At 41.3% G+C, this 10,634-nt stretch overlaps 1 pseudogene; it reads right to left on the minus strand.

Annotated features, from left to right (window-relative positions):
- The window catches only part of LOC115150115 (thymocyte selection-associated high mobility group box protein TOX-like), a 163,543-nt pseudogene that overhangs the window by 57,761 nt on the left and 95,148 nt on the right, over positions 1–10,634 (minus strand).

The following is a 10,634-nucleotide window of genomic DNA, read 5'->3' on the forward strand; positions in this document are numbered from 1 at the left end:
CTGGCTTATTGACCCCAGCCTGCCCTGACCCTGAGCCTGCTTGCCGTTCTGTACCTTACCCCACCTTACTGGCTTATTGACCCCAGCCTGCCCTGACCCTGAGACTGCTTGCCGTTCTGTACCTTACCCCACCTTACTGGCTTATTGACCCCAGCCTGCCCTGACCCTGAGACTGCCTGCTGTTCTTGATCCTTTGCACCCTCTCTGGCTTATTGACCCCAGCCTGCCCTGACCCTGAGACTGCCTGCTGTTCTTGATCCTTTGCACCCTCTCTGGCTTATTGACCCCAGCCTGCCCTGACCCTGAGACTGCCTGCTGTTCTGTACCTTACCCCACCTTACTGGCTTATTGACCCCAGCCTGCCCTGACCCTGAGACTGCCTGCTGTTCTTGATCCTTTGCACCCTCTCTGGCTTATTGACCCCAGCCTGCCCTGACCCTGAGACTGCCTGCTGTTCTTGATCCTTTGCACCCTCTCTGGATTATTGACCCCTGCCTGCCTTTGACCTGTCATTTGCCTGTCATTTTAGTAATAAACATTTGACTCTTCAACACTGTCTGCATCTGGGTCATACCTGAAATTTGATATTAATAATGTTTACATATTTTGCATTACTCATTTATTTAAAAAAATATATATATTTCACCTTTATTTAACCAGGTAGGCCAGTTGAGAACAAGTTCTCATTTACAACTGCGACCTGGCCAAGATAAAGCAAAGCAGTGCGACAATTCCTATTCTACTGTATCTTAATCTGTGCCACTCTGGCATTGCTTGTCCAAAAATGTATATACTCTTAATTCTATTCCTTTACTTTAGATTGTGTCTATTGTTATATATTACTTGTTAGATATTACTGCACTGTTGGAGCTAGAATCACAAGAGTTTTGCTACACCCACAATCACATCTGCTAAACATGTGTATGTGACAAAGAAAATTTGATTTGATTCTGATTTGAACACTAATATATACATCAATATATGCAACTATACACCAACACTAATGTATACACCAACATATAGAACTATATACACCATCAGTAATATATACACCAATATATACATAAACTATATACACCAACACTAATATATACACCAATATATACAACTATATATACCATTACTAATATATACACCAATATATAAACCAACTATATACACCATCAGTAATATAAACCCCAATATATACACCAATATATACAACTATATATACCATCACTAATATATGCACCAATATATAAACCAACTATATACACCATCAGTAATATAAACACCAATATATACACCAACTATATACACCAACACTAATATATACACCAATATATACAACTATATATACCATCACTAATATATACACCAATATATAAACCAACTATATACACCAACACTAATATATACACCAATATATAAACCAACTATATACACCAACACTAATATATAGTATACAGATGTGAAGTCACATGAGTATAGTGATGAATCACATTCAAATACACTCCTTGCCCTTGAAAAAATACTGTGTACATGAGTATTTATACATATCTCCACGTATACAATCTTGTGTGTATCATGTATTCGTTGCAAACATATACATGACATACAATCATGATGTTATCTAGTACACAATGTATGGATGCGCTCTCTGTATATGCTTCTACAAAAGACAAATTGACAAACTGGATGATCTGTAAGGATCAAATAAGATGCAGCCATTGCTATAAGTGGAAGACATGTATGGCTGTGAATAATAATAATAATAAATAATAATAATACTTGATAAATAATACTTTATTATATAGCGCTTTTCAAAGACCCAAAGACACTTAAACTCTTGAATGCTTGAAGGTCTCATCCTGTTTAGTGTAGTGTTGCCACGAAAACACCTCTATGTCCTCTATACGGCTACATTGGACTCTCAAAAGACACCCGAATTCAAAGGAAACCATAGTTATTTTGTGAAATATCAAATATCCATATTTACTGTCTGGATAATACTTTTCATAGTAATAGAAAAGCTGATATTTGTTTTTGTGCGGATGCCATTTCCAAAGCAATAATTGTGTGTATTGATGATACAGTATGACCACGTATAAAATCAGATATGCTGGTCCTAAGTTAATACCTTGAACTCTCATTCTCTATACCAGGGGTGGGCAACTCCAGTCCTCAAGGGCCTGATTGGTGTCACACTTTTTCTTAATACCTTGAACTCTCAGTCTCTATACAGTTTCTGTTTAAAAATGTAGATTTAATTTTCTCAGTTAAAATTACACTTTGTTTCTCTGACCAGGTACATAAAAGTGTCTCTACTCTCTATATAGACAGTTTCATTATGCTGATGGGGTACACAGCAGATGTTAAACATGTCCCAAAATGCACCCTATTCCCTACATAGTGCACTACTTTCAACCAGAGCCCTATGAGCCCTTGTCAAAAGTAGTGCACCTTACAGAGAATAGGGTGCCATTTGGGATGCATTTGACTGTTTTATAGAGAATGATCTCACTCCAGACACATGGAAACAATGTCGATTTCCTGCCTTTTCTCATGAATACAATTATGGCTAAGGATGACAATTTGTGGCACACTGAAGCAGTTTGTGTAAAAAGGCTGACTGAGGCTGTATTCATACATTATAGCAATCAGTGTATTCATATTGGATGTTTGACACTGCTGGATTTACCCACAAACCTTTGTGTGTCAGAGCTGACAGGGCAACCCCTTACTTTACCTTCTTCTTGATATTGCATGTCATATGAAACCAACAGAGACATGATTTACATAGCCTGTGTTGTTAATGTAAATGTTACTATTCAAAAAGTTACAAAGCAGAAGATTAGGCAGTCTAGACCAAAAAAAAGAATATGCTTTCCCTAGAGCCAAACCATCTATGTTCTCCTCATCCAAACTATTTGCAGAAATGCCCAATTTGAGACAATTGTTTCAAACTGTATCTTTTTCAAACTGAAAACTATTTTAGGCATACTAGTCTCCTCAGGCAAGCGACAAGGAACACAACCCTCTGACCACTAGTCGTTGGTACCACCAAATGATGGAGTGGGTGAATCAGACCGACTACTTGCAATACTTTGAGTGTTTGCTTAAGGCTGCCTGGTCTGCCAGGTGGGCGGACCAGGCATTTTTAGAACTGGTCTGCTAGCTCCATTGCAACAGGCAAACTAAATCGAGCACAGATGAAGTATCTGAAATTATTTTGAATAGTATTTCAACCCAGGTGTGGTATCAAAGCAAACCGCTTGTGTGGGACTCACCGAGGGCATTTGGCTGGAGGGCAGGTGGCCGTCTTGGGCCAGCATATTGGACATCATGAGGGCGGGCAGCTCCTGGTAGGAGTAGGGGTTGAGCAGGCCGTTGTGGTGGGCCCCTAGGGAGTGGCACAGGTAGCCCGACTCTGGGTCCATCAGGTGGAGCAGGGAGGGCTCGGCGTGGTTAGGAGGGGTGATGGGGGGGATCTCGTAGTCCTCGTCCCCCACACCGTTCCCACCGCTTCCTCCTCCTCCATGTCCGGAATAGCTCTGGAAGGACAAACAGAGAGGGAGATGATGTGAGATTGTATGTACTGCCATGAGCAATGTAGGATTGATGTAGCGCGTAGGTAGGTTAGCCATGAGCACTGTAGGATTTTAGACCATCTGAGGTGTGGGGGAGAGGTCATTTTGAGAACAGTCAATTATTTAATGAGGAAATGGTGCCCCTCACCCCCCACCCCAGGGATGGTTGTTATGACAATGATAAAGGGTACACCTCCCTATAACCTCACACTCCACCCACAGTTCCCAATTACACCCTACCTATATGCTTCTCATGTTTAAAGACTCTAGTGCATAACAGTAACATGAGCTTTCAGACATCTGAATACAGTAAATGTACATGAAATACAGCAGATCATTTGTTTCCATGTTTTCAGAATAACAGTATGCATATCTGTGTATTGCTGTACTATCAATAGGTCCATCGTGCTATGTGCTGCAATAAGGAAAAATATAATTCTGAATTCTAAAGTCGGGAAAAAAATGTCATAAATACCTGGGAAATTCAATGGGAAGGAAAAAGCAATTTTGTCTGAGGCACTCTGACTTGACTCCTCTGTAATGACTGAGTCAAGTTAATCATCACAAATAATATTCCTGTGTCAGCCATTCAAGGGGTTTTTAATCCATTTTTTATGACTCATTTCTTGCCGTGTACATAAAAATGTCAGTTCTGAAACATTTCAGAAATCAATTCAATATCATCTTTGTGTAGGCTGTCATCCTCTGCACTGAAGTGGTCATTTATCTCAAGAGAATCCTTTCAGAAAATACAAGGCAAAGACAAGGAAAAAGCGATTCTCAGAGAGCTCTTTTCTACTAAAGTTTAAGAAAATAACTGAAAGGTAGTAGACGGCTAGTTAGTGTCAGTACTGTAGTAAGACACAATTATTTCATATCAACCCACCACCAGTATATTGTGTAGCTTTTACCAAAATAATCCAATAATCAAATGCATGGAACTGGGTACAATGTTAAGAAACCTCTAGAACATATTAAGTCAACCCACCACCAATAGCTTTTACTGAAGTGATCAAAGAATCGAATGCATTCAACTGGCTATAATTAAGGCACGAGGAGGTGTGGTATATGGCCAATGTACCACGGCTAAGGGCTGTTCTTACGCTTGACGCAACGCGGAGTGCCTGGATACAGCCCTTAGCCGTAGTATATTGGCCATATACCACAAACCCCTGAGGTGCCTTATTGCTATTATAAACTGGTCATCAACGTAATTAGAGCAGTAAAAATAAATGTTTCGTCATACCCGTGGTATACGTTCTGATATACCACGGCTGTCAGCCAATCAGCATTCACGGCACGAACCACCCAGTTTATAATGCTAAATAACCCCTACAGTAAATGAAAGACATAAACTGAAAAATACGACAAAAAAACCCAGCCTCAATCTGGTCACGACCAACGAAGTTGCAATTGCAATTTATTACTTATTGTAAAGGAGGGATGTAGACATTGAACGAACACAACACTTAAACATGCGTTCATCTCCTCGCAACTAGAGACCACAAATGGGAAAAGGGGAACAAAAATGTAATTGCATTGTCTGGTAAAGCGTGGATATTAATTTTCTAAATTGTCCTTTGAAGACAAATGTTTTTGTAAACCTTTGGGGATTGTGTAATTGTTTGGTCTAATGGACAAGAAAACAAACATTTCCGGAGATTGAATTTCCCTCTTAATTGTTGGAAGGAAACTAACTTGTCTGTTGTAAACATTTGAGCCATTGTGTGAAGTGAGTACCTCGTTGAATCTTCTGGGAGTACTGACATCTCCATGATCTTTCACAATGAGGTTAGACACCAGGTACTGTTAAGATTGAGACTATGTCCCAAAGGACACCCTATTCGTTTCATAGTGCACTATTTTGTTAGCACTGTTTGCTACGCAGCCTCAGCCTTAACCAGACATTCTTCTAAGCCTTTTCAGGCCCTTTGCACAGTCATCACTTATCTTAAGTATCTTACAGTTTATGTTGTATCATAAGTACAAAGGGCATGTTAATCAACCATGGACAATGTGTTTGGTTTTTCCATAGTAGAAAACACTTCTTCCAATCAAATCAAATCCTTAGCTTTTTTTCAACTATATAAGAGAGAGCAAGTGAGTAATATGTGTAACATTTTACATTACTCTGGAGCCTTGTCGGATGACCTTGATGATAAAATGTAAATATCAAGGACATTCCCAGTTGAATAGTTGCAGGATAAATCATTCATATTCTATACTGACTAAGATTGAATGTATAGTACACAGAGCCAAGTTATACTGCAGCTAATGCATACTCTTCCTCCTTTCCCCTTTAAAAGTCACATCTAAACAATGGTGTATGTCTATATGTACAGATGTAGGATCTTCATTTCAGCCAGTTTGCTACAGCAGAAAAACAATCCTGCAGCAACAGGAAATGGGAATTATTATGTGGATTATAATTAATGGAATTTTGTCTGAAATATCAGAGTGGAAATTAGAAACATCAGATGCCTTTTTAAACCTCAAATACACTACTATTTTAAAATGTCCTGCATTGCAGGAACGTTATCCTGCAACAGGGTGATCAAATTAATATCCTACATCTGTAGGCATGTGTTGATGGCTCATATAGGCCAGAGTCTGTCCTCCTTGTACGGCGTCGACTCCAACAAAGGCACCTCCACTATTTCTCGAAACGCTTCTTCTGTTATGGATTCCATTCTAATGCACAATGCCATATTTTATTTCACACAATTTGTAGGCTTCACTCTCACGAAGGGAGGGGGGGGGCTCCTTCTTGATCAGTAGTGTTGGCATTCCATTTGAGAAAATATTTCCAAATCTATTCTGGGTAAAAAAAGTAGCAAACATTTTCTTCATCTTAAATGGTATCCTATTCCCTATACAGGCTCCTAGTCCAAAGTAGTGCACTATAGGGTTCCATTTGTGACGCATCCTGTCTGTTCTGTTTTAATTAAGTGCGGAGGTCTTCAGAGAGTTTGGCGCACATTTTAATGCACCTTTCATTTAAGAGAAACAGATGAACAGACAGTTGGTGTGGGGATGGAATGAGAGGGAAAATATCATCGATTGGGAAGCTTTCCAGGTTATCTTTGTTGGCACTGAGCTAACTTTCCACAATCCTGCTTCAGCTAGCTGGGCTCATCAAATGGGACTTGTCTGAACAGGCTGCCTTCAGTAGTCAAATGATATCTAGCTAATGATTTGAAGTCATATTATTATATATTCAGACATATCAATTTATGAATACAGTGTGTTATAAGCTCATGTGGGCTGGGCATCCTGTAGATACACAGCACTCTGATAATTAAATAAATAAATCACATCAAAATATACATGCACTATACTCCATTTTATTGTCTCAAATGTATATGCAAAAGAATAAAGGAAATATGCTTTAAGGTTGAATGGGACCCACAATAGTAAATTCAGGCCATTTCCAGTTTCCAGCAGAATTGACTATATATCTGTTGTTATATACACCTCAGTAACTAGATGAGTCAGAGGGGAAGAGAACTATATGAGGTTATCATTACACCCCCTTTCTACTCTTTTCCTCTTTCCGCCCCAAACCCCACCCCGAGCCCAGAAAACAAAGTCAGCGTTATCTCTCGCCTCCATACAGCCTGTTTTTAAGAAGAGAAAGGAGGAGGGAAGGGGGAGTTATCTTGGGGAAGAATTTGGGTTCCTCATCCATTTCATTCTCCTCATAGGAAGACTTTATTTCACCTAATTTTAATGGTAATAATTGTGCACATCCGCTGCACACATCATGTCATGTAAAGTTCATAGAGAAGCATGAGAGGATGTCTACTTTCAAAGTCTATGTGTGTCCTGTTTGGACAGCTCAATCTGTGGACAATCCTCTCACTTTGTGTGTCTCTCTCTCTCTCTCTCTCTCTCTCTCTCTCTCTCTCTCTCTCTCTCTCTCTCTCTCTCTCTCTCTCTCTCTCTCTCTCTCTCTCTCTCAATTCAATTCAAGTTAAGAGCTTTATTGGCATGGGAAACACATGTTAACATTCCCTATGCAAGTGAAGTAAATAATAAACAAAAGTGAAATAACATTTTTAAATGTACAGTAAACATTACAATTCCAAAAGAATAAAGACATTTCATATGTCATATTATGTCAATATACCGTGTTGTAAAGATGTGCAAAGTACAAAAGGAAAAATAAATAAATATGGGTTGTATTTACAATGGTGTTTTGTTTTTCACTGGTTTCCCTTTTCTTGTGGCAACAGATCACAAATCTTGCTGCTGTGATGGCACACTGTGGTATTTCACCCAACAGAAATGGGAATTTATCAAAATCGGGTTTGTTTTCAAATTCTTTGTGGATCTGTGCAATCTGAGGGAAATATGTGTCTCTAATATGGTCATACATTGGGCAGGAGGTTAGGAAGTGCAGCTCAGTTTCCACCTCATTTTGTGGGCAGTGTGCACATAGCCTGTCTTCTCTTGAGAGCCAGGTCTGCCTACGGCGGCCTTTCTCAATAGCAAGGCTATGCTCACTGAGTCTGTACATAGTCAAAGCTTTCCTTAAGTTTGGGTCAGTCACAGTGGTCAGGTATTCTGCCACTGTGTACTCTCTGTTTAGGGTCAAATAGTATTCTAGTTTGCTCTGCTTTGTTGTGTCAAGTAATTATCTTTTTGTTTTCTCATGGTTTAGTTGGGTCTAATTGTGTTGCTGTCCTGGGGTTCTGTGGGGTCTGTTTGTGAACAGAGCCCCAGGACCAGCTTGCTTAGGGGACTCTTCTCCAGGTTCATCTCTATGTAGGTGATGGCTTTGTTATGGAAGGTTTGGGAATCGCCTCCTTTTAGGTGGTTGTAGAATTTAACGGCCTCTTTTCTGGATTTTGATAATTAGCAGGTATCGGTATAAGTCTGCTCTGCATGCATTATTTGGTGTTTTACTTTGTACTCTGAGGATATTTTTTGCAGAATTCTGCATGAAGAGTCTCAATTTGGTGTTTGTCCCATTTTGTGAATTCTTGGTTGGTGAGCGGACCCCAGACCTCACAACCATAAAGGGCAATGGGTTCTATAACGGACTTAAGTATTTTTAGCCAAATCCTAATTGGTATGTTGATTTTCTGTTCCTTATGATGGCATGGAAGTTACCTGTTGTGCTGATGTTTAGGCCGACGGTGTCTAGATGGAATTTGTATTTGTGGTCCTGGCGACTGGACCTTTTTTGGAACACCATTATTTTTTGTCTTACTGAGATTTACTGTCAAGGCCCAGGTCTGACAGAATCTGTGCAGAAGATCTAGGTGCTGCTGTAGGCCCTCCTTGGTTGGTGACAAAAGCACCAGATCATCAGCAAACAGTAGACATTTGACTTCAGATTCTAGTAGGGTGAGGCCGGGTGCTGCAGACTGTTTTAATGCCCTTGCCAATTTGTTGAAGTGGGTGGGGCTTAAGCTGCATCCCTGTCTCACCCCACAGCTCTGTGGAAAGAAATGTGTGTCTCTCTCTCTCTCTCTCTGTGGTGTTTATCTGTCCCTCTCTCAGCTCTAATACAGGCTTTAATTACAGCCATCAGTTGTGTTATTTTGCTACAATATCATGTCAGGGATATCAGCACACCACAAAGAGCCTCTCTAGAATAACAGAGAGTGGGCCTGTCTCAATTTACTGCCATCCTACACCTCCCACCTCCCACCTCCCCTCAGCCCCCATTCTATCTATCCCATCACATCTCTCTCCCTCTCCCTCTCTCTCTCTACCCCTCTCTCTCTCCCTCCCTTTCTCTCCCTCTCTCTCTACCCCTCTCTCTCTCTCCCTCCCTCCCTCTCCCTTTCTCTCCCCCTCCCTCCCTCCCTCACTCTCTCTCTCTCTCAATTATATTCTATTCAATACAAGGGGCTTTATTGGCATGGGAAACATATGTTAACATTGCCAAAGCGAGTGAAGTAGATAATATACAAAAGTGAAATAAACAATAAAAATGAACAGTAAACATTACACTCATAGAAGTTCCAAAAGAATAAAGACAATACAAATGTCATATTATGTATATATACAGTGTTGTAACGATGTGCAAATGGTTATTAAAGAACAAAAGGGAAAATAAATAAACATAGCATCTCTCCCTCCCACCTCCCCTCAGACCCCCATTCTATTTATTCCATCCTATATCTCTCTCCCTCCCACCTCCTCTCAGACCCCCATTCTATTTATCCCATCCTATATCTCTCTCTCCCTCCCACCTCCCACCTCCTCTCAGCCCCCCATTCTATTTATCCCATCCTATATCTCTCTCCCTCCCACCTCCTCTCAGCCCCCCATTCTATTTATCCCATCCTATATCTTTCTCTCCCTCCCACCTCCCACCTGCTCTCAGCCCCCCATTCTATTTATCCCATCCTATATCTCTCTCTCCCTCCCACCTCCCCTCAGACCCCCATTCTATTTATCCCATCCTATATCTCTCACCCTCCCACCTCCCCTCAGCCCCCCATTCTATTTATCCCATCCTATATCTCTCTCCCTCCCACCTCCCACCTCCCCCCAGCCCCCCATTCTATTTATCCCATCCTATATCTCTCTCCCTCCCACCTCCCACCTCCCCCCAGCCCCCCATTCTATTTATCCCATCCTATATCTCTCTCCCTCCCACCTCCCCCCAGCCCCCCATTCTATTTATCCCATCCTATCTCTCTCTCCCTCCCACCTCCCCTCAGCCCCCCATTCTATTTATCCCATCCTATCTCTCTCTCCCTCCCACCTCCCCTCAGCCCCCCATTCTATTTATCCCATCCTATCTCTCTCTTCCTTCCACCTCCCCAAAGCCCCACATTCTATTTATCCCATCCTATATCTCTCTTCCTTCCACCTCCCCAAAGCCCCACATTCTATTTATCCCATCCTATCTCTCTCTCTCTCTCTCCCACCTCCCCTCAGCCCCCCATTCTATTTATCCCATCCTATCTCTCTCTCTCTCTCTCTCTCCCTCCCACCTCCCCTCAGCCCCCCATTCTATTTATCCCATCTCATCTCTCTCTCTCTCTCTCTCTCTCTCGCACTCCCCTCTCCTTCTCTCTCTCTCTCCCCTCTCTCTCTCTCCCT

Source organism: Salmo trutta, chromosome 16, assembly GCF_901001165.1.
Source record: "Salmo trutta chromosome 16, fSalTru1.1, whole genome shotgun sequence".
Lineage (NCBI taxonomy): Eukaryota > Metazoa > Chordata > Actinopteri > Salmoniformes > Salmonidae > Salmo > Salmo trutta.